The sequence below is a fragment of the Lissotriton helveticus genome, chromosome 4_1 (genome assembly GCF_964261635.1).
Source record: "Lissotriton helveticus chromosome 4_1, aLisHel1.1, whole genome shotgun sequence".
NCBI lineage: Eukaryota > Metazoa > Chordata > Amphibia > Caudata > Salamandridae > Lissotriton > Lissotriton helveticus.
In genome coordinates this window covers 585,700,859-585,726,995 of record NC_136063.1, presented here as the reverse complement: position 1 = coordinate 585,726,995, position 26,137 = coordinate 585,700,859, and the positions used below count along the sequence as shown (strand labels likewise).

At 44.0% G+C, this 26,137-nt stretch overlaps 1 protein-coding gene across 7 annotated transcripts in view; it reads right to left on the bottom strand.

The window, feature by feature from the left end:
* MYBL1 (MYB proto-oncogene like 1) overlaps nucleotides 1–26,137 on the bottom strand; it is a 673,529-nt gene that overhangs the window by 227,553 nt on the left and 419,839 nt on the right. The gene's annotated exons all lie outside the window — the stretch shown is intronic.

Sequence of the window (26,137 nt, the reverse complement as noted above, 5' to 3'; positions counted from 1 at the left end):
TACGTAACAGTTAAAAGTTATCGATTTATGCCAAAGCCTTATGAGATACAGATATAAGTTCACTAACCAACCCATTCTGCATAAGGGTGCCTGTCGTAAAGTAAAAGACAACACAGTGAAATTCTAGTTTCAAACACAAAATGTCATACATAAGTAATAGTCAGCTGCATACAGTGTTAGAAAATATAACTGAGTGGTCACAAAGAACATACAAAATGAGTGTGCTTTATGAAATTTTGTTAACAAGCATTTGATGGTGATTTTTAATATTTAGGGTGGATAGTCATAGCTAGTGCAGAGGGTTTTGGGTAATAGGTAAATACAATTTACATACATCAGCAGGAATCCAACATCTCAGCGATACTAGTCACTGTGTCTAAGGTAGTGGTTCTTCTTCATATCATAGTGTGAAGAACTTTTTTTTTTAACTGTTACCTGAAGAAATAGTAGTTTACGGACACCCTCCTGTCTAAATGGAGAGCCGTCCAGAGATTCATAGAAGGAAAGTACTGTGGTGCATTCTTTCAGAAGGATCCCTTTCCCTGCACCATCGAGGTGCATCAGAAACCCAGGTACTCTTTTCATCTGCATAACCTTCCCAGGTGAAGGAGGCCACTGGCATGCCAAAGAAGATGGGACAAAATGGTCGCAGAAACATATTCCTATCACACTGGAGGGGACAGCCTCTTTGCTTCCATCCCTCTAGGAGATTATATGGTCTTGTTATTCCGGAGGTAGGATACAGCAAGACCAGAGGTGAAGGGCATCTGCAATCTGCCACTCCCAACACTCATATGCTAAGGGAGGGACGTTTGCCGTGAGTGGGCCGGTGGTCTGCTAGCCGCCAGTAGACGCAGAGTCATCTGATAGTTCAATAGTCTGATCTACAGTATTTAGGAGCTCGAGTCCCACTGATTGGTAGAAGCCTTTCAGCACATTCTGTTAGCCAACACCCACACTATACCCCATGCAGGGAGAGAGGTGCTGTAGGTTAGTAATGCACTGATGAGCCTTTTTCCAAAACTACAGAGGTATAGAGTCCATCTGAGCTTCCAGCTACCATATCAGAAAGGGCTCTCTTGCCCAGGAAATTAACTTCCTCTGTAAAACCTTTCTTAGTTTACAATTAGAACCTAGGCTGGTATTTATCATAAGAATGGACAGCTCGCTTTTACATGTAGAAACAGAAAGCAAACCAGGAAAAAGGTCTTGATTAGTTCTCTGGCTCTGACAGTATGATGATATTTAACGCAGACCTGGGGGTGCTTTCTGGGATGAGCTCTGCATTCAAAGGTCCAAGAAGACTTCAGAAAATGACTCTTTCTCCAGAGAGTGTTCTGAAAATAGAGCATGTAGGACCCTGAAACCAGATGCTTATGGGTGCATAAATGGGTCTTTCAGAGGAAAAGTTGTGTTGATGTCGTCCTCTCCTCCAGGCTTGCTGCATACTTTTGTCGGGCGTCTGTCTGAAAGGTGAGTAGGGAGGAATAAAGGAGTTACCTACCAGTAACTACATTTCTGCAGCGTTGGTGTCTTTCAAACATTCACATGTTTGAATCATCCCCAGTCGAACTGAGAATCCCGCTGTAACTTTAAGAATAAGTTACTTACGTTCAGTAACGCTATATCTGGTAGAGACTCTACCTAGTCATAGATTCTTTACCTTAGAATATTTTCCATATAGAAGACTGAATCTGGAAAATCTTGACCAGTACCTCTGACTGCCAGTAGGTGGCGCCGATCGGCACCGCATCAGCGTTAGCACAAGATGGGAAGTGTCTAGTGCCTATATAGGCGCCACCCCAGAGCTTTGACATCAGTTTATTTTCATACCAGAAACACAGAGTCACGCTAGGAAGTTAAGGGACCCGTGTGCACACATTTGGGACCTACAGGGAGCTTCGAAATATAAGAAACCGTTAAAGGGAGGATCAGCAAAGAAATCTGCAACTAGATAGAGTCTCTACCAGATAAGGTGTTATCGAAGGTAAGTCACTTGTTAATTTCTTAGAGACTTCTAGCCGCAGATTCTTTACATTTGAATAGATACCCAAGCAATACCTCACTGGTGGAGGGTCTGCGAACAATCTGGAGGATCAAATAGGCATAGGGCCAGTTGCCCTGGACCGGACTATCAAGGCAGCAGAGATACCCATGTAGGAGCCTGACGGATGTCCAGGAAGGGAACGCCACAAGCTAATGCAGTAGTCACAGCCTTGGCTCTGATGGAACAAGGCCTCAGGGGATTGCTTTCTGGACAATACATAACAGATCTTGATGCAGAGCCTAATTCATCTGGAGAGGGTCCGATTCTGCACAACCTTTCCATTTTTTTTGTTGCTTCCGTGAACCCAACGAACAGCATATCATACACTCGGTAGCACTGTTTTTGGGTCCTGGCGATGGAGTCTCTCCTTTTCTTTAGAAGGATGAGGCGGAGCAAAGAAGGTTGGCAATGTGATGTGTAGGCTAATGTGGAAAGGCGTCTCCAGCTTTGGCAGGAAAGTGGCACAGGTGTGTAGAACCAGCTTGTCTGGGAAGGAGTTGGTGTATGGAAGATGCACAGAAAGGCTTGCAGTTCACTCACCCTCTGGCCGACGTAATAGCCACTAAGAATACTGTTTAATGGTCGAGAGACACCGAGAGCAACTGTGCAGGGGCGCAAAGAGTCTGACCAGGCATGGAGGACAGCTTATAAACTACTGAAAAATAAACCATACTTTATATGCACAAGCCACACTGTGGTGCAATGCCTTACTGTTGGTAGGGGTGAGGGAACTCAACTGGGAGTCATTCAAATCGAAAGGTATTCACCAACTTTCCAACCTAGTTAAGGATGGGGAATACAAATCATCTGCAGACGCTCAACAACAATATGGTCTACACATGAGTCACTTCTGGGATTACCAACACTTCCGGCGTTGTCGTCGTACTATCCTGGTACCCCACAAACCCCGCTAAACCCACCCTCTTCCCCACTGATAGACTACCTATGGAGATGGTGCACTTATAAAGGGACAGTGTCCAGGCTGTACCAGATATTGGTAGATTGACTGAGCTCTATCCTGCTGTCATGCTCTCTACAGGAATGGAGGTCACACTGGCTGCAGGTCGCATACTCAGAGGATGACTGGGAGGATCTTTAACACAGCACTGGTCGCCTCTACAACTCTTCAAATGTCGTTACTTCAAGGTGCTTCATCGATGGCACTGGTCGCCTCTACAACTCTGTAGTTCTTCCTTACACCCGACTGCAACGCGCTGGAGAAATGCAGATTGTTAGAGAGACACTGTTCATCTTCTTTGGGGTGTATCAACCTATTGGTCCTCTGTCACAACTATAATCAGAGGAACAATAACCTTAACACAGGAATTGAAAAAACAAACAGCTCTTCTTCATAACTCTGCTCAATGCCCAGTCATCACAAATCAACAATCCACTTGACTAACATGTCTAACAATGACACTGGCCTCCGACAAGATTTGCACTTTAAGACTTTGGAGGTTGCCCCCATGTCCAAGGCTCAACGAGTGGCTACAAGAACTGCATAAGGTGGCTGCTTATGAATGGACTATAGCCAGGCTTAACCGATCACAAGTTTCTGGATACATGGAGGGACATTCTTAAAGGCTCATGACCCCTACCCTCCCCATTATCTGGCCTTCCCTCCCCTGCCCACAGACACGATGCCCACCCGCAATTTACTGGATGACCCGTAGACCTGTAATTGGCTCCTACAACATCTCCAGGTACCATTGCCTTTAGTTTCTACAATTTAACTCACAAGGTTTACGTGGAGAGGACCCTTGGTATCTCGCATGGCTGACATTTAAACACCGCTGATGGGATCAAGGACCTCCACCCTTTAGCAAACTGCAGAACAACCTCTAATAGAGCCTAATCCCTCCCCCTTCCTAAGTTAATGCTTCTGGGGATGTCTTTCTCCCCAACCAACCCCACCCCACACTCCCTATTCCAGCTACCTAAGGGCAAGGCAGGATCTTTATTGCTGGACTTCATTAGTGCCTTAAGGCATCCTTGACCCCTAGCAATATGTCATAACTATCTGCTGCTTTATGCTTCTGGTTATTGTATTTGTTATACTACTTGTGGATGCTATGTAGTCTCAATTTGTACTACGCATCGTTCCCTCAATAAAGAAAAATTAAAAAGAAAAAAAAGAAATAAACTAATTAAACTCCCAATGGGGCATAATGAAGGGCTTTGAGGGAAACATTTGTTGCAGTGCTTTTAGAAAAAGGGCCGCAACTGGTGATTTGAACAGGGATGGCTGATCGGCAACAGTAAGGACGCCAATATGGCAGAAAGATATCCTTTAACTTTGGCTAAAGCAAAGCCTTGCAGGGCTAACAATAAAACTAACAAGACATCAGACAAAGGTGTAGTGAGGAGATCAACACGTTTAGCAGTGCACCAGGCCACAAACTTGTCCCAAAAGCATGAGTATACGGTCTTAGAATGACTTGGGCCTGATTGTTCCCGATCTTCTAGAAAACTATGGGTAGGAGTGGTAGCGGCTGGAAGGCATACAGGAGGCCTGAATTTCATTTAGACACCAGCGCACAGAAGTGCTGATGTTGCGCGTTCTCTGCAGTGGGAAATAGATCTAAGCAAGTTTCTCCCCAGTCGCGTAAGAGACCTTGCACCACCTCTAGATGGAGACACCATTCATCATCCGCGAGGCATCGATGGCTGAGTTTGTTCGCCCGGCGTTCTCAAAGTCTGACTTTTTTGTACAGAGGAGCAGGGCCTCCTGGAAGGATAAGTTACTTACCTGTAATCCTAGTTTTCTTCCAGGGGTATCCTCATCAAAATCACCGCCCATGTAAAGGGGCCCCGGAAATAATAAAAAATTATATGAAAAACACATATATATATACATACAGCTCTATATATATATATATATATATATATATATATATATATATATATATATATATATATATATATATATACATACATACATATATATATATATACATATATATATATATATATATATATATATATATATATATATATATATATATATATATAAAAAATCCTAATATCAATGCAGCTCTCATATAGGAGGCTAAACAATGTAATACAACACAAACTGCTTTTGCAAATATACATAATATTGTATAAAACCACATGAGGGCAAGAAGCACTTGAACTCTGTTTTTAATGAGTAAATCTCATGAGTAAACTGCAAAAGATAAGCAGGCACTGTTAGCCTACAGGCTGCATTGTAACCCAACCTAGAAAATGAAAGCAACCTTCCACAAAAACTGGCACCGTGCCTTTAAGGTAGCCATGACCCCTAGCTTCCCATCATGCCTCAGGGGCGACAGTTAGGTCTGTTGTTCTTTGCGTAACCCTGAAGATCAGGTTACCAAGATAATATTTAACAATGAAATAATCTCATTTGCCTGGGGAGGTGGGTGGGTTGCTTATGACTTTGATGAGGATACCCCTGGAAGAGAACTAGGATTACAGGTAAGTAACTTATCCTTCTCTTCCAGGGGATCCTCATCAACAGTCATAAGCACTGAATAGAATAGCAAGCCCATCCTCCACCTGCAGGCAAATGAGAAAACAAAGTGAGCCTGTTAACAACAACCGAAAAGTCAGCTGTTGAACAGATTCCTCAAGGAGGCTTGACCTACTTGAGTGTCCGCTCTAGTATCTGAGTCAAGACAGTAATGCCTTGTAAATGTATGTACTGATCTCCAAGTGGCTGCTTTACAGATCTCAGAGAGCGGTACATTATTGAGAAAAGCAGTCTTAGCTGCTTTTCCTCTCGTGGAATGAGCTTTGGGAGCAGACAAAAGAGGCTTCTGTGCTAACTGGTAAGCCAATTTGATGCATGAGACTATCCACCTGGAGATGGAACGCTTTGATGCTGGGAAACCTGTTCTGATCGAACCATAATTAATAAATAGGTGATCAGACTTCCTCAATGGTTTGGACCTGTCAAGATAAAACTTCAACACCCTTTTAAGGTCTAACGAATGTAGAGCCCTCTCAGCTGGAGTGGGGGTATTGGGGAAAAAAGGTCGGAAGAGAAATGGAAAATCAGACACCACCTTCGGGAGGAAGGAAGGATGTATTCTGAGGACCACCCTATTGAGATGGAAGACCAAGTAGGGCTCTTTTGAACAGAGGGCCTGTATCTCACTCATCCTGCGAGCTGAGGTGATAGCTACCAAGAAAGCTACCTTCCACGTAAGGTGTTGTAAGGTTGCTATGTGGATAGGCTCAAAGGGTGGACCCATCAATTTTGACAGCACCAAGTTCAGCTCCCAAGGAGGTGAAGGAGGTCGGACCTGAGGGTAGACCTTCTTGAAACCCTGCAGGAAATCCTTCACCACCTGTAACTAAAAAAACAAGGGTTGAGAAGGAGAACGCCTGTATGCCGTAATGGCAGCCAAGTGTACTTTAATGGATGAGAATTTTAAACCTGCTTTGGCTAAGTGAAGCAAATAGTGCAAAACTACCTCCTCCTGCCCCTTGGTGGGACTACAATTATTTTACATACACCAAATGTAAAAACGTTTCCATTTGCAGGCATAAAAGTGTCTTGTAGAAGGTCTCCTTGCCTCTTTCAATATGGTCATGCAGTCCTGTGGAAGACCTAAACATCCATACTGGAGGACCTCAGGAGCCATGCTGCCAAGCTCAGTGACGGAAGGTTGGGGTGATGAATCCTCCCGTTCATCTTGGATAGCAGGTCCGCTCTGCACGGCAGCCTCTTGTGAGGGCAGACTGACAGATGTAGAAGGTACCACCACTTCCTCGGCCAGTCCAGAGCTATCAGTACCATTGTGGTATCCGAGTGAGATAGCTTGGTCACCACCTTCGGGATGAGAGGCAGGATAGTCAAGGTGTACACAAATGCCCCTGACCAGCTGATCAAAAGGGCATTCCCCTTCGATCCTGGCCGGTAGTATCTTGAGGCGGAGTCTCTGCATTTTTTGTTTTCGTCATCCGCGAACAGGTCTATGCTTGGACGGCCCCAATCCTGGAAGATGTCGTCGACCACCTTGTCGTTGAGGACCCGGTCCTGCTGTTCCTCGAAGTGGCGGCTGGGGGCATCCGCTTGAGAATTCTGCTCTCCTGGCAGGTGAACTACTGTGATGGATAGATTCCTCACCAGAAGCCAGTGCCAAAGGGTATGTGCCTCCAAAGTGAGAGTCCTCGAGCGAGTTCCTCCCTGTTTGTTCAGGTAGTACATGGTGGTGGTATTGTCCGTCTGTACTAGGATAGAACTCTCCTGAATCGAACGGAGGAAAGCCTTGAGAGCCAGATGAACAGCCCTTAGCTCCAACAGGATTATGTGGTAGAATTGTTTATTTGCGGACCATAGGCCTTGCGTCTGGAGAGACCCCATGTGGGCTCCCCATCCTTTCAGGGATGCGTCTGTGATCAGAGTCTGAGAAGGAGGGTTTGATGGAATGGTACTCCTACTCTGAGGTTGTCCTTCTTCCACCACGGAATGGATCTGGCTGCGTGTGATAGGCAGATTTTGTCTTCCCAGCGAGAAGACCGTTGATCCCATTTCTCGTCTAGATCCTGCTGTAGAGGACGCATTTTCAATATGGCATTGGGCACCAGAAAAATGCAGGATGCCATCGAAGACAGGTTGCTCTTTAAAATCTGTCTGCCTTTCTGAATGATGGATAATTGTCTCTCCTCCGAAGGGAAAACTTTTCCTCGCTCAGAGTCTATCAGCGCCCCCAGGTAGTGGATTGTTTGAGTGGGTTGCTGCGTCGACTTCTGGAAGTTCACGTATAGGCCCAGTTTTTGACAGAGCCCTAGGCACTGTTGGAAATAGTTCCTCACACTCTGGGGAGAGGGGCCCTTCAGCAACCAATCGTCCAGATAAGGCTAAACGATGATGCCTCTGCGTCGCAGAGCAGCTGCCACCACTGCCATGCACTTCGTGAACACCAGGGGAGCTGATTTCAGTCCGAAGGGCAGCACTTTGAATTAATAGTTGGATGTTCCGACTATGAATTGTAGATATTGCCAGTGATGCTGATTTATCGGTATATGAAAATAGGCATCTTGCAGATCCAGCGAACACATTCACTCCCCTGTGCAGAGGTGAGGATATCTTTGGTGGAGAGCCAACGTGCAAAATAGCTCTCGGTTGATGGGCTTGTTGAGTGTTCGCAGATCCAGAATGGGTCTATATTCCGACTTTTTACCTTTTCTGTTTACCAGGAAGTATCTGGAATAAACTTATAAACCTCTTTGTGACCTAGGGACCTTCTCTATGGCTGATATTTGGAGAAGGATGCCCACTTCCCTCTGCAGCATGTTGACCTGGTAGCAGGATGATGGTACCGGAGGGTTCGAGGGAGGACGACGTCAAACTTTGAGAGTACCCATTCTGCAGCGTAGCCAACACCCACTGATACTTCGTGATGGCTCGTCACTCTTGCGGATGATTCGCAACACTTCCTCCTACTGGAGTGATGAACGGTAATGGAGGAAGCGGACACTCATTGCTTGGCTGGAGCTTTTGTCGAGGTAGAGTACTGATGGTTCCCTCCTCTTCCCCTGTTGGATCGCCGGCTTTGATACTGAGATTTCTGCTGACCCTGTTGGTTTTGGTTCTTTTGCCAGTAAGGGGTTTGAACCCTCTGTTGGAAGGAGCGTCGATAAGTATTGCAGTAACGGCAACAAAACTCTTTTCTCTTCTCCAGCCCCACCGTCTTCAGGGTATCTAGCTCAGCCTTCATTCGTGCCATCTCTTCATCAGTATGTGCGCCAAACAACAATGAACCGGAAAATGGCAGGTTGAGAATCCGGGATTGCGCCTCTGGCTTCAATGCTGTATGGCGAAGCCATGAAGATCTTCTGGCACAAATTCCGTGGGCGTAGGAGTGTGCTGAAAGTGTAGCTCCATCCGCCGCAGCACTAATTACTTGGTTCGCCACCAAGCTGCCCTCTTGTAAAACTTCCTCGAAGTCCTTACGGTCTTCCTTGGGTAGTTCTGTAAAACGCTGTAGTGAGTCCCACAAAGCTCTATCGTAACGCCACAATAGAGCTGGCGCACTGGAGACTTGGATGCAGTGCCACATACCTTTCTCCCCGATGAGTCTTGTGCCTTGCTCTCCTCGCCTGGTGGTACTGAAGACGAGGAGGCCACGGAGTGGGTCATTCTGGCGGCAACCACAATTACAGAGTCCGGTTTTGGATCTGACTTCAAGACAGAGGGATCCTCCTCCTCCGGCGGACGATACTTCTTCAGAATTCTCGCCGGTGCAGTCTTGAGAGTGGCTGGCATAAGAAAAATGTCCATAACCGGTTTAAAAAGTCCCGGTACCAAAAGAAGTAACGGGCGAGAGGACGTCTTTTGGTTCAAAGTCTTGAAAATGACCGAAGAAGTACTCTGCTGAAAAGGCATAGGAATGTTCCTTTTGGTAGCCCACCTGGAAAGCACGTCCTGAAATGTGCTTACATCGTCCACCGGAGAGATCCTTGACGGTGGACTGTCAGTAAGGGTGGCCGAGTAGTCTCTTTTTGAGGAGTATGTTGAGGAGGTGGAAGGCGTTGGAGTCCTGCGTCTTCTCCTTCTGCTGCGTGAACTTGATCTCCTCCTAGATGGTGGTGCAGGAGAGCGAGTACGAGCTCTTCTTCTTGGCGGAGAAAGATCTGCATCTCGTGCTAGGCGAGCCAGAGGGCACTTGTGAACAGGACTGGTCTCCGTCGAACACCTGCCGCCTGTGTATGATCAGCTCAGAGTTGTAATGGTCGCATCCATCTGGGAGAGAGGTGAATGGATGGAGACCCCTCCACTCTAACAGGAGAACAACGTGTAGCTTTCCGTCCTTCCTGATGAGCCTTTTCTACTGGACGTTGATGACCAGAGGGAGCGTCCTGGCAACTTGAGGATGAAATAACCACCTCTGGGGAACCAGACCTGGTGATGGAACGGTGGGAGCCTGCTCTCGACATTGATGAAGGTGACTGAGAGAAACTTACAGGGACTGACACCGACGGAGACCTCTGCCTCGACGTCGTTCGCAACTTGCAGCAAGGTTCTTTATGAACCATCTTCCTTTCATTTGCCCCTGAAAACCCTACAAAGAGCTGCCCATCTTCATGAAGGTTGCTTGTACGATCAATGTAAAAGCTCAATGCTCTTCTAGGATAGAGTCAAGAGAGTCTATTCTCCTTCTTGGTAGGATGAGGTGGAGCGAAAAACATTGGCAGAATGTTAGATTGGTTATCACGGAAAGGTCCAACAACTCTGAGTAAGAAGCCTGTCCGGACTCTTGAAATAACCTATCCAAAAAGAAGGATGTGGGGCGGTTGCACCGAGCGCGCCTGTGGTTGACTTGTGCAGTCGCAAAGGTGATGACAATCAGGAAGACTGTTTTGAGTGTCTGTAGTCTCCAGAAGCAGCTGTCTAAAGGATGAAATGGCATGTGTTGGGACAGGAATGTTCCCTGCATGATGTACAGTGTGCCCCCTACCCTGCATGCCTTAACTTTATACATGTGCTCCCCGCTTTTTTGATTTTGGTCATGAAAGAAAATAAGTTACTTACCTGTAACTGCAGTTATCCAGTATTGGATTTTCAAGCATGTGAATCTATGAAAGATACCCCAATACTAGAGAAAACAGAAATCCAATGTGCGCGCATTGACTTGGGCCTAGTCTGAGGACAATACTAGGTTCTGACCTAGTCCTGAAGTAGTAGGGGCACACCAATCGTACCCTCAGTGTCAAAACCATACCACTCCCATCATGGGTTTATCGCATGGAGCACGGGGTGGCAGCGTACTGTGTCAGTGAATTATAATGACAGGCTTTTTAACTGAGAGATATGAGTGCATGCCTACTGGCCCATTGACCTACAATTCTGCTGCTCACGATGAACCTGGAATCCTAAACAAAAATTTTCAGGGGTTGTGCGTGTATGCTAGAAGCAGTAGTATGCCTTGCAGAAGTGTTGCCAGCCTGCAGGTTTTATTTTGGAAGCCCACAACCTGAACCAGAGTACAACATACAGGAGAGGTTGGTTTTCTCATGACAGCATATGTGTATTGCAGGACTCTCCTAGGTGCAAGGAGGAGCACCAGAAAATATGGTGTGGAAAGAGACGATAGGCTTTGCTCAGATGTGCTGGTGCCATTCCTGATAGATGGGACTGGAATTACTCATTATAGCATCCACTTGGTGGTTAGCAAGCGGTACAGGGTGAGGCCTGCAGAATCTGTTAACAGCGAAGAGTGCTTTGAAGCGCACAGATTCTTGTCTCTTCCTGATCTCTGTGAAGTAAGGTCGTAAATACTGGGTGCACCTTGCTCTCACCTCGTTTAGCTTTTGCGGCGGGTATTCCACATGGAGACTGTCCTGCCGGGCAGAGCATTCTTGCAGACACCGGCCAGGCCTGGCAAGTGGTCAGGCCAGGACATCTGAAAGGGGAACCACCCCAAACTGGGTGCAAGAAACAGACCTGGAATACCCACCCTCCGACTGCAAAAGCAGTATTAAGAGAAGAGCTTACAGCCCATTGTTGTTTGTTGTTGTGGCCTCTTCTACTGAAGAGGGGGTACTCCGCAGAACACTCAAGGACTACGAATCAACCAAGAGTTGAGTCATGTTGTGAATCTATCTAGGACCCTAATCAAGATATCCCTGATTCATGCCCTTATGTGGTTATAATAAAACATATCCTTATAAAGGCATAAGAATCATGTCCATATTTAGTCATAGCCAATGCAGTCCAAATACGGTGAGGCTACTCCTATAGACTCCTAGAAAGTACAACGCGTTCTTTAAACAAACCAAGCCTCCAGCAGCCCGGGAATTCCCCCTGCTTTTGTTTTGATTTGCACAAGAACTCCTGGAGTCCAGAAAGAACTGTTAGTTCTTAGTGACGTCTTATGTCCAACCTTACGTCAAACCCGGCACCTTCCAGGTATAAATATACCAACGTTGCCTTAAGCAAACACACGGTGGTTTGGAGCAGAGCGGCTATCTACTTGCCCGACGCACAGCTGATGCAAGAGCCGAAGGAAGCCGACCCTCCCATTTGACGCACTGAGAGAGACGCTGTCTTTTCTCCTGCCGAGAAATCCAGCTCCGGTGTTTCCAGTCACCCTTGCGGGTTGCTGGGAGATCGAGTCCTGAGAGAGAGATACAAGACCTCCTTCATTCTAGAACCAAGGTATGGAGCTGATTAAAACCTTAAGAGAATTCTTGATTCAGATTCTTGGCAAAAACCAACTTAACTTAAACTGCAACTTACTTACTCCTTCCCACGTATTAGGCTTAGGTCAGGTACACTGGGGTAGGCGTATCTTAGAAGCATCAGTTGAGTACGTTAGTCAATGTTTTTATGTATGTATATATTTTATCCTTTTTAAAGTATCATATGGATAAGAAACCATATCAATGCTTTTACAGTATTATTTCATAATACTCCTTTTACTGTATGCACTCTACTTCATCATAAGTATTGCAATTGTGGCAACTCATTTCTCTTGCATGAGAAAGAAGACTGCTCAATAAATAACAACTTTTATTGAAAACGCCCGTCTCTCTATTTCTCTGCACTCTGGTGAAACTAAGCATGCACGATTGACTGAGTGAAATAGCTGTCTATTGTTTTCACACGACTCTAGAGATATACTCTTTATTCTGAGGGAGTAAAGTTGTCATGTTTATGCGGTTGTCAGAAACTAATCCCTTCTTGTCTATTCAGGAAAGTTAACTCCTTCCTGTTCATTCAAGAAAGTTTCTAGTGACCGCTGAGCTAGCTGGCAAACCTAATTAAGTCTAACATAGTAGAGACCTAGATGACCTCAGTCCTACGTCTAAACTGCTGTTTATGTTATTCCAATGCGCAGAGCCTATTGGGAATATAGGAACTACACTACATGGCGCCCAACGTTTGGTAAGGCGATAATCTAACTCAAGACATTAGAGTAACTCAGTCGTGCTTTTCACACAGACCCCTTTTTCCGTAAAAACTCCAAAAGACGTCTGGAGTGGGTAAAAGGTTAATATCCGCCGGAACTTAGTAGGAAGAGATTCCTATGTATTAGTTTTTGGTTTAGTCAACGTTGAAGGATACAGTGTTCCAAAATATTGTGCACCTAATCTTTGTGTCCTTGAAACTTGCTCTGCAAAGCAACAAAACTTTCTGTCGGTAAAATGCCGGAAGGTGATGAAGAAAGAGGTGCTTTAGCGTCTCAACTGTTGTTAGATGACACAACTCTCCAACAGAATGACCCGAATGCTATAATCATTCCGGTCAATGTAAGAAGAACTATAACTATTAAACTTATAGAAAATGGACTATCATCAAGAGGTGGTACAGTCATATTTGTGGTAGAGGCCCATGAAAATCGGAAGACAGAGGTATTCTATTCATGGAAACATTTTCCAGCAGCAAACGCTGCAACACAAGATTTCCACTATTACAAAATAGAGGAACCTCCGGATGAATACGTTCCTTTCGAGGGTGTTGAAATCCCACTAACTTACCAAGAGCACCTGCTCTGGTTTAATGGCGCCCTAAAACATCAAAATCACATCACCAGGCTAGGTCCACTAGGTAGACCAGGAGCCACTTGGCCCGTTCTAGCCAGCTACACACCACATCCCGACATTGAAAAAATGTCAGACCGGGAACTTTTAGCTCAGCTAAAACTACTAATTAAAATACATAGACAATTGGTCCAATGTGTCATGCGGACTTCAACAGTCCAACCAGCAATAAAAATTCCACAGCACACCCCACACCAGGGGAACACAAATAAAATCACACCACAGAATATACAATCAGCCATTGGCAAAATACCCGCAAAACGGGAACAAATTCCATTCTGGTTAGCACAAATAATCACTCAAATAGAGGCAGTATTTCCTGATACTACACCTCATGAAAAACACAGAATTCAGACTATCTGCCTTCCAATGGGGATCGCACCACATGTTGAGGACTGTGACACTTGGGGCACAGTCTTTGCTTCAATATACACAAAAACACATGGTGTTCTGTCCATGGCGGTTATACCAGATGTACTAAGACAGATTCAAAATGAATACGGTCCAGAACCTGCTTTAAACTCTAGGTATGAAATTACTGAAAGACTTTAAGCAAGTCTCGGCTATACTACTAGCCAACATAAAAGGAGCAGCAGCATCTGTGGTGATCCGTCAGAAATTGAAACAAACAGACATAGCAGAACAACCATTTGAACTTGCCAGAATCATAGAAAAATCCCATGAAGAACTAGGTAGAGATAGTTTGGGTGGGAAACCACTAAAACCCCAACTAACTGAAAATCCTGAAAAAACATTTATTAAAAATAATCTGAACACTCCAAAAAAGAGTTGGGATGGTAATAAACAATCCCCTCCCATAGAACAACGATTCCAGTCCAGATGAAGGTCTCCTCAACTGAGAGATAGATCTCCAGACAGAGGAGGCAAGTCTCCACAAAGGGAGCCCTCTGAGAAAAGATATAACCTTAGAGATCGGGATAAATTGAGAAAACCTGACAGATATCAAGATATTGATACACGTCCCTCTCGATCTTTTCAGACTTCCTCACAGAAATCGGAAAGAAGAGGACGGTCAGAACACAAAGAAGAGCAAGTCAAGTCCAAAAACAAAGGACCTGCTCATCAAAGTAAAAAATTACAATTTCCAAAGAAGAAGGTAGCTAGTATTAAAATTAAACATGCACAGGATTCTGAGGACACAACTGAAAAACTAAGAGTGGGCCCAGAGAATGCTAGACAGCGCAGCAGAAGTAACCATAGCTCGCACGATCCTGATGAATCTTCTTGATACAGTGGACACGAATGAATACATTCAGGTGGAAACTGTAGACACCAGAGTTAGCAAACCCCATAAATTATACGAAATAACATTGCGTATAGAGGGGGACAAAACTAGGAAAGTAAGGGGTCTCTTTTGGGATAACCTTTCGAAAGGCTATGACATCTTGTTAGCTGAGAAAGACTGGTCACCAGAGTTTGTCAGGGAGTGCCTTTATGGCGAAGAAATGATTATGCCTGCCTTCTCAAATGAAATTCCAATTCATAAAAAATACACATTTGCAAGAAAATGGGCAGTAGCCCAAGCCCCTGCATTATATAAAAATCATGTAGGATGGGATGAGGATTCTCCTCACCATAAAATCCAGTTAAACAATCCACCTACTGCACAGAGGCAGTACCCAGTTAAGCAAGAAGCTAAAAAACAAGTCAGCGAGATCTTAGATCAACTTGAATACCAGGGGGTGATTGAAACATGCACCTCACAAATGAACAATCCTTTGTTTCCTGTCTCCAAGCCAGACGATTCATATCATCTAGTTTTGGACTACAGACACTTAAACTCCTGATGCAAAACATTTGCAGTACAAAACTCACACAGTGCAGCACTAATAAATAACATTGTGCGCCAAAAATATAAAACGACATTAGATATCTCTAATGGATTCTTTTGTCAAAACATTGCACCTGAAAACAGGTATTTGACCGCTTTCTCAACAATGGGGTCGTAAAAACAATTCTGTCGACTCCCACAGGGATTCAAGAATAGCCCAGGATTATTCTCAGCAAGGGTAACAGAGTTACTACAAATATATGATGATGAGGCATTATCTTATGTCGATGACATCTATCTCACAGACGATGACCTGGAGACTCACTTAAAAAGAGTGAACACCATAATACTTGGGTTCGCAGCTGAAGGGTATAAATTCAACTTTAAAAAGTCACGAATTGCTCACCTAACTGTCCTGTTTTTAGTATATGAATTATCAAGTGAAGACAAAAGCCTAGCAGACAACTTCTTAGAGAAGTGTGCTGTACTCCAAGCTCCAAAAACGCTGAAGAACTTACAATCAATTCTAGGTTTCCTGAATTTCGGAAGAACATACATTCTAAATTATGCAGAGAGGGTTAAACCTCTATACGAATTAATAAAACCTGATTTCAAACCAATCAATTGGACTCAGAAACACACAGAAATTTTAAGATCATTACAAACAGACATGTTAACTAAAACAAAATTGCAAACACGCGAAAACGTACGCAACCTTGTAATCCGAGTCATCCCAGGAAGATGCGGATTCACGTACCTGACCTCTAATAAGGGAGAAACGGTACCAATAGCTTACAAATCACACTTGCACACACAGGCTGAAATGAAATTCAGTTCAACTGAAAAAATTCTGACAGCGGTTCAAACTGCTGTAGTAAAAGAAAGAGCCCTGGCACAAGGTAAACGAAAAATAATCGTTACACCAGTACCTGCCCTAGTAGCAGTAACAAGAGCAAGCATTCCAAATGCTAAAGCTCTACATCCGAGATGGATACAATGGGTTAATTCTCTTGCTGCAACAGACGTAGTATACAAATTTTATCCTGATTTAAAAACACAAGAATTTCTCCAAGATGAATATGAATGTCCTCTGCCGACCGAAATCCTGCCTCTGGGACATTACTGCTGTATAATATATACAGACGGATCAGCACAACCCGCAGTTGGGGGTAAACAAGCATATAGTGCTGCGTGCGCGATCGTAAAAGGTCGTTGGCATGTAGGAAAATTTAGACCACTGGTCACTAAAACCCAATCTCTAGGATATTGTACAGCTCAGCGAGCTGAACTACTGGCATTTAGGATGGCGCTTGAAAATACCGATCGCGAATTCCCCACACTAATAGTGTGCGATTTGTATTACTGCGTTCAGTCTTACAATGAATACTTGCAGAACTGGGTTCAAAACGGCTTCAAAGATGCAAAAGGTGGCACAATCAAGCATAAAACGCTTTGGGAACAAGTAGTTCTTTTACAGGAAGAACTACAAAAGACTCATGTGATACATACACTGAGTCATCAACGTGATGGTGTTCACGTTGCGGGGAATTCATTGGCTGATGAAGCCGCGAAGGCAGCTGTGCAAACGCCTTCCGTAGCTGCTATCACCCGGTCAAAAACAAAAATAGACAGCGATATAATGCAAGCTGTCAGTGCGTCAGTAAAAAATTTATAGAAAAACACTCCCGAAAGGCTTTCCAGTAAAGTACTCATACATAACTGATGCGAATAATGTTCCTTTTGCTCAAATCCCTGGAGTGGGGGATAGGGCAATTCCAAACATGGAACACAGGTTAGGACTAATTTTAGCGGCACACGAAGTGCTCGCTTCTGCACACGCTGGTGTTTCTGCCACAGTATCATTATTAAAACAGAGATATTGGTGGCCGCGCATGAGAAAACAAACTAGGAACTATGTTCTAGAATGTGAAATATGCCAAAGAATGAGAGTATCAACAGTAAACGACCAGCACAGACGCCCCTTCTAATCTCAGATAAACCATTAGCGTGTGTTTACCTGGACCACTGTGGTCCCTTACAAAGGGGTGGCAACTATAAATATATCATGGACGCAGTGGATTCCTGCACGAGATTCATTTGGATGTGGCTCCAGCGCTCGGCTGACGCCAGAACTGTTCTAAAAGATTTGCGAGTCTTTATCGGCACATACGCAATTGGCATGCTACATTCTGACCAGGGTCCTGCGTTTAGCTCTCGGGCTTACAAGGAGGCCATGGCCAGCATGGGCATTGCATTGCGGTACTCTTCTCCCTTCCATCCTGAGGGAAATGCGGTAGTGGAAAGAAAAAACCGTGACATAAAGCAATCTATAACGGCGAGGGTATTAGGTTTGGGTGATGGGTGGGTCAAACATCTAACAAGTGCCCAACGTAGTCTTAACAATCTGCCAAGAAATTCTCTAAAAGGTATCACTCCACACAAACTATTGTTCGGCACTAGAATGCAAATCCAGGACTTAGATTGTCACACTTCAGTGGTGAAAGAAAAAGCCTTTGATATCGAAGACCGTTTGGCTGTTTTACAGGACTTAAATGAAACAAGAAGAAGTCTAAGTAACATAAAGTTAAAGCCAACGACCACTGAAGAAAAACCACCTGTCCCAGCAAGACCTTTCTGGATTCCAAATATTGGGGATCTAGTCAGAGAGAAGATCGCGGTGAAGAAGGAATTTGGGCCTTCTTACAGAAAAGCAGTACCTGTCTTAGCTGTCAGCGGAACAAGATCAGTAGAACTACCGCCCCTTGCTGGTAAAAAGGAGAACAGAGCTGTATCCATCGACCTGGTAAAACCACTATCATGTGGCCAATAATAAGTAGTAGGCCCAGTGGACTCCCAAGAAATAGCAGAAGACCAAATCTTGCTACAATCCAAGAGGTTCAAAATGAGAGACTAATCACATTTGATAAACCTGCAGTGAATAAAAAAGGACTATGCAACAAAGCCATGGAACTTGTGCCTCTTGAAACTCAAATTGCAACAGTTCGTCAAGAAACACCTGTCTACAACGATGTAGCCTCAGACTATGCTAATGAAACAAAGAAAGATCAAAAGGCTAATGAAAATCCGGAAGCAATTTCAACAATTGACAGAACTGCATCTGGCTACTTCATCAATTTCGATGATTTTTCTGATGATCCAAGTGAACATGAAGAAACGCCAGCAACAAAAACTTTCAAAGAAAAATTGACTGAACTTTTTCATCAACTAAAAGAAACATATCTGATTTCACCATGGATTGAATTTTGGATTGTGTTAGGTGTACTTTTCCTCCTGCTTTGGCTCATCATGGTTTTATGTTTGGGTAGATTTATTGATGGAAAATATAGTACAATGGACACAGCAAGTCAGAACATCAACTTGGTCCTAAAGCCTCACAGATCCTCTCACATCGAGAAAAGAGAACTGTCATCAGTGAACATCACAGCCAATCCAATACCCGGTGGGGTAGCATGGGACAAAACTGATTATGAAATCTATGGCCAATTGAGTTCTTGAAATATCCACCCCAGTTTAAGGTTTCCTTAAGTGACTTTGTGACACCAAGTACTTGGGACTTTGAAAATATTAATAATATGATGTCAGGTTTAGTAATGTCAGCTAAATTCACAGATCATGATTATTTACAGGGTTCATCAAATTATGAAGAGTTGTATTGTTATAATCATTTTGGTCATCACTATTTGCATAAAACTGCTCAACCTAGAAATGTTTTAACTTATAACCAATGGGAACATTGTCCAACTCCGCCAAAAGGCAGCTCGAAAACATTTTATGAGAAATTCCAATACTTCTCAGGTTTTAAAAACAGTGATCCAGAAACGTTTTATTTCAAAATGTTGAATAAGACAGGAATGAAAAAAATGTTGACAAATACTAAATTGATTTATTCAGAAAAATGTTATGACAAAATGTCTACATTTGGTTTTGAATTTTGGAAAAACAACACTGAAACAAAAACCATCTGGGGTTCAAAAGACTGGCAGGTACAAGGTCTAGAAGCATTATTTAGAGCCTGCATGATCCCAGAACAAATAATATTCCTGCATGACACCATTCAACAAACTAGTCTTGGTTTAGCCAAGATAAAAGACTTAAACAAACCGTCTATTCCAGAGCCCATACCTGATAGTATTAGCACTACAGAAGTGGAGATAGACGTATCCCATATTTTACACCAAAACAGAACAAATCCTGATTGGAAAAAATGGTTGATCTGGCCCACAGACACAAATAACTGTCAAGATAGATTCCTGAACAAAACACAGGGGTTCAAACAGACCAGGCCAGACCCGAGATATTCCCAGAGACAACATCCAGGGATTGTTACAACATACAGTGTAGGGAAACTATGCCTTGAGTGGCTACAGAAATCCACACTGGCTGAAATTAAGCAACACTTGACTTTACTTAAAGACGGTGCTGACTTGCGAGATTTCATACTGGGACCTCGCAAACAGCGTCAAAAACGTTTCATATACGCCGGTATATACGCTGCTTACAAAGAAGCTTGGAAAGTAACGCAAATTGAAACTGCTGAAAAAACACGAGAAATTGATCGTATTAATGTGGTAAATAAATAATTAATTACCGGTTCTATTTTTGGAATACAATGAATAAAACAGATAGCTCAATAAATAAGAGACAGGATTCGAGGTATCTTGAGTCTACAGGCTTTAATCAGGCATAAGGGACAGGAACAGGACAGCCTGCACGAGAATGATGGCAGCTGCCAGGGAAAATGGAAATCGGGAATCTGGGATCCTGGGATAACTTTTAGTCATAAGGGACAGTATATATATTAAAACAGTTGCATTACATTCAATACAGTAGGCGTAGCAGTAGGCGTGACTCGTAGCAGTCGCGAAAGATAAGGACGAAATGATGTAACAAGAAGGCGTGTACAGGGCGTATACATAGACATGTGATGCAAACGTAACAGAAGTGTCATGAATGGGGCGGAAACATGGAGGGGGCTACCTGAGCAGCTGGGACCTTTAACCTAGTGGTGCGCGCAGACGGGCAATGACGTGTTACCAGGGAGAACTGGGGCTATGACTTCTGCGCTAGAAGAGGAGACTAAAGTCTGGAGTGTCAGAGCGACATGTACCTAAGGCATATCTGGTATCTGGTGTTTGGAGTACATGTTGATAGAATCCAAAAGTTATCAGGGCAAAGGCTACTAGACATTAAGACTGGTGCGTGCATAATTCTACATGTATTGCGTGTGCTAGGAATATTCTATGAATATTAATACAGTATTTCTCTTACATGGAGACAGAAAGGCTAGACCATGACTGAAACTGTTGATACGATTCAGTAGCTTAGGAATGCAGAGAAGGAGGGCTGGACTGATAACTGGAAGCATAACATACTCTTGGCAGACTGGCAGGCAGAGCCAGGCCGAGCCGGGCACTGTGAGGCAGGATGTAAGTGAAGGGTCAGGGATTCAGGTGGGGGCTGTATCGCTCCTCGGAGAGGGTTCAGGAGACAGGAGCTGAATCTGGTGTCCGGGCCCTTTTGAGGCCTAGAAACGGGGACAATTCAATGAATTAACGTGCACACTGTAAAACGTGGCAACATAGGTTTACATAGGCCTAATACTCGTTGCTTTCACGAGAACTGAAAACTGGCATACCAGAGATGGACACAACTATAATTGCGTCTTTAATCGATCATAGGGGAATACATGCATATCGATCATGCACATATAGCATAAGATGGGGAACACGTAGGCACATATAACATGGCAAAATTTGCTTTTCCACATTCCCTCCTTGTGCCCTACGTTTCCATCAGGAAACATCAATATTCATGATACCATCTATCATTTCATATAGCATCATTTGCTCGTCTCGAATTGTCTTGGAACGGGATTTAGGACTAGGAATACAAGAGGTAGCCAATCGCAGGGCCACATTGTATACAGAGGCAGCAACTGAATATGATCATTACTGCAATACCTAGAAAGGACAATACTTTCCATCCCCAGGCAGATATGATACTCCAGAACCAACCGGACCATGTCCAGGTGCCTGGATTCTGGTGTAACTGATGGGCAATTTTATGAAGTCTGGTTATAGCTGAATAAACAGACGGCGCGTTATTAGGAATGAAAATGCAACAACTAGATCCGATGACTCTACATGCTCCTCCTCTATCGGCCAGTATGACGTCAAGAACGAGACGATTTTGGAGCACGACAAATCTCATAGCATATTGCTCTTCAGTTAAGTTACCTAGAGCAGAAGTAGTCTCATTCACTACTGCTTCAAGGGTTCTGGTTAACCTACGTATTAACTTACTATTCTGGACAGGTCCTATAAAGAAAAAGAAACCTTTATTGAAGTCTTGATACTGTTCTAGAGTAGTTTCAGTTTGATCGACAATTGGGGACTCGATCTCCCTTCTATGTCTGACGTGTACTAGATGTGTGTTTCTGTGATAATCAGATGGGGCTAGGAAAACTGGTGGCAGTAGGAAGGCAATATAACATGTTCCATCCCAATCGAGGGGCAGACGAACATATGCGGTCTGACCACAAACAAAATAAGAATGACGTGAGGCTTTGAAAATAGATTTCCCACTGTCACTATACTCGACAATAGTAGTACAATCACTATGTCCTACATGTGCGGAACCATTCTTTCTGACACATAATTCGCCTTTGACTGGTAGTACTGAAATAGCAGGTAAATCTGGAGTAGTATCGGACTGAACATTCAGGACCATGAAATTCGAAGAATAATTACCTAAATCATATACTTCATTTTCTAGATCTAACCCTGTTCTATGGGAAAGACCTTGTTTGTCTGGAAAACATGTTCTATTCAGAAGGGACATATCATTCGAGGATGACGTTAACGTGGACCATGCTCCACATGAACCATTATGTGAGAACGGATAAGGAAAGAGTGGCAGAACTCCCTTCGGAGTCTGGAAAGGGGGGAGTCGACCACACACCCAACAATTAGTGGCATTCTGATGTGAATAGTGTAACATTCGGATGAATGTGTTATTACGCATAGCAAGACGATAGGATAGCTCGTGAGGAGGCAGATCACTAAATGTGTGCTCTAATGTAGCATTAGAAAACATATGTACATGTGAAATTGGAAAACATAAATGTAAAGCATAACTTGTGCAGGTAACCATAAGACTCAAAAATAACAAGAAAAATAGAACAATAATACATCTTTTGGAGTTTTGACTAACTCTCTCACTATGGGGGTCTATCTCATACATGTCAGGAACCTGTCTAACCGTTTCACCCGAGAGGGACTTAGACAATTAAACTGGCTGACTTATTTTACTAGACCGGAGTTTCTTTTTATACTCCTGTTGCGGAGTTTTCTCTAACAGGGGAGGCTTGAGTTCAGAGTCTGTCTTTAGGCAGTCTTTAGGAATAAGGCAGTCCTTAGCAAAAGTCTTTTCTCGTAATCCATGGACTTTTTTGATGTGGCTCAGGTGGACCCACCCCTTCCTGCCTTCAAGTTTGACGGCGGTCCTTGTTGTTAGCAATACCATGCGAGGCTCCTTCCAACGGGGCTCCAGCGGACTTGAACGATCAAAATTTCGGACAAATACGTGATCACCGGGAACGACTTCATGCGGTTTCACCTCGGTGTTGTCTGGAAATGCGGCGGCAACCTGTGAACGACAAGAGTGTAGGGCAGACATCAAGGAAGCTAGGTAATCTGTCAGCATATTACTGGAAACATCTGTAATACTACGGGGTCTAGGTGTACCCCACATGTTTGGAGGGCGGCCGAATACGACCTCATACGGGGACAGACCTGATCTGGAATGTGCAACCATCCTCATATAGAATAAAGCAACTGGCAGAGCTACGAGCCAGTCTACACCTTTTTCTCTACATACTTTTGCAATGCGTATTTTCAAAGTCTGATTATGTCTCTCTACGAGACCGGCTGCTTCAGGATGGCGCACACAATGGAACTTCCACTGGTACCCTAACAGAAGGGAAACATGTTTCATAAGCTCGGATGAGAATGGCTGGCCGTTGTCTGAATACACGACCCTAGGGAGTCCATAGCGGGGAAAGAACTCACGAACCAACTGCCTGGCAGTGGTTGCGGCTGTGTAATCTGGAACTGGATATGCTTCTGTCCACCTGGACAAAGCGCATACAACTACGAGGACATACTTGAAACCTCGACATCGCTCCATCTGAATATAATCCATCTGGAGGACTTCAAAAGGGTGGTCAGGAGGTTGGAATCCACCTTGTTCCACCGGGACACTTTTACCTGGATTGAACTGACAACATATCATACAGGTACGGACTTTCTGCTTGGCTGCAGCTCGTAAATGCTTGTTGAACCAAAGGTTCTGAATACTGTCTAACATAGCTTTTTCTCCTAGATGTGCTGGACTATGTGCGGTATTGATAATGACTTGAACCATAGAGTCGGGGAGAAACCATGTGGCTTTTCCCTTCGTCAACCATCCTTGATCTGTCTGGACCCCTCCTTGTTCGGACCATTTCTTGATTTCTTCAGGAGTAGCATGTAACTGTATGTCTATGACATCTTGTGTAGGGTCCTTAACTGTCATACAAGTAGTCTGATCTGGAGTGAGTGTCTGTGTCGTGTTAACTGGAATGTCTGGAGCCTGAGCTGTAAGCTTGGCTGTTCGATCTGCTAGATCGTTACCTTGGGAAATGATGTCAGTAACTTTCGTAGGTGCCTTGCACTTCATGATAGCGATAGCTGTCGGTAAATGTATTGCATCTAACAGAGCTTGAATGAGGAGACCATGCTGAATCTTGGTTCCATGAGAAGTCATGCAACCTCTCTCCTGCCAGAGCACTCCAAAGTCGTGTACGACTCAGAATGCATAACGTGAATCTGTATATATGTTTACTTTCAGATTCTTGGCACGTATGCAAGCTTGGGTCAGAGCAACTAGCTCTGCTGCTTGAGCAGACAGGGTGTCAATACGATGTGTTTCTATAACTTCGGTTTCAGTAGTCACTGCATACGCGGCTACTAATTCTCCTGTACTTGTTCTCATACATGAACCATCCACATAAAGTGTCAGGTCGGGATTAGGTAATGCAATGTCTGTCAGATCTTGTCTTGGCTTAGTCATAGTGTTAACAACTTCCACACAGTCATGTGTGGCAGAATTTGAAGTAACTGACGGTAACAGTGTAGCTGGATTTAGAATGTTGCAGCGTCTGATTTCTATGTGTGGCTGGAACAGTGTCAGTTCATAACCTGTTAAACGTGCAATTGTCAAGTGCTGAGTCTGTGTTCGGTTTAAAAGAACTTCCACGGAGTGTGGAACTTGTACTGTCAGGGAGTGTCCTAACACTATGGAATCACTTTGTCTGATAGCTAGAGCTGTGGCTGCAACTGACTTGAGGCACGCAGGCAGAGCCTGGGCCACTGGATCTAATGTGCTCGAGAAATAAGCACAGGGCTTGTATTGTCCTGCTTGGTCTTGTGTGAGAACAGATAATGCAGTACCATCTCGTTCTGTGACAAAAAGTGTAAAAGACTTACTGTAGTTCGGTGTTGCTAGAACAGGTGCTTGGCATAAGGCTTTCTTTAACTTATTAAAAACAAGTGTATGTTCCTGGGTCCAAGGGAGGACTGCCTCCTGTGTCGTTAACTGTATCAGTGGCTTGGCTAGAAATGCATACTGAGGAATCCATTGTCTGCAGTAAGAAGTGAGGCCGATAAAAGCTCGTACCTCCTTCTGTGTCTTGGGCTGTGGAAGACTCGCTATTAACTGGATACGGTCAGGTGTCAACTGCCTACCCCTCTTGGACAGTAAGTGTCCCAAGTATACCACTTGCTGGACACAGAATTGTAATTTGGAAGGGGACACCTTGTGCCCCTGCTCGGCCAGAAAATACAGAACCGTAAGTGACGCTCGCTCGCAGTCACGTTCAGAACGGGCTGTGATCAGTAGATCATCGACATACTGGAGCAGGGCAGTGTCAGTTGGCATGTGAATATTGTCTAGTTGTCTCTTAAGTGCTTGACTGTAAATACTAGGACTTTCTGTAAAACCTTGAGGAGCTCGTGTGAATTTATAGCTTCTTCCATTTAAACAAAAACCGAAAAGGTACTGGCTGTCTGGATGTATGGGGACACTGAAAAATGCGTTCTTGAGATCGATAACTGTGAAGAACGTAGCTTCAGAATCAATTGCTGTCAAAAGTGATGAAATATCTGGGACTACTGGGTACTGCGGTATGATACATTTATTAAGCTCTCGAAGGTCAATCACTAATCGATATACTGGAGGTGCATTTGGATCAGTACGTTTCAGGACTGGAATGATAGGAGAATTACATACATTGGAGTCAGTTTCTACAACCACTCCTTGAGCAATAAGTTCGTCAATAATTTTGGATAAGGCTGCTACAGCCTCAGGTGGCAGTCTGTACTGTCTGATTCGTGGCAAAACTACACCTTGTTTTAGAGTCACACGATGGGGTGTGATATGCATACAACCTACATCAGTTGGACCTTGCGCCCATAAATGCTGTGGTACATTCAATAATCTTGGATCAAAATCACGTAATACATAATGACCTTTAAAGTCTCTTAAAAACAAACGGACCCCTTCTGGGGAGCAGCAAATTACTGCACCTAATTCTTTTAATGTCTTAATGCCTAACAAATTTTCTGGACATGATTTCGTGAGTAACAAATCAGTAGTTCGGGACAATGGACCAACTTCTAGAGTAATTGGTTCCGAAATTTCATTAA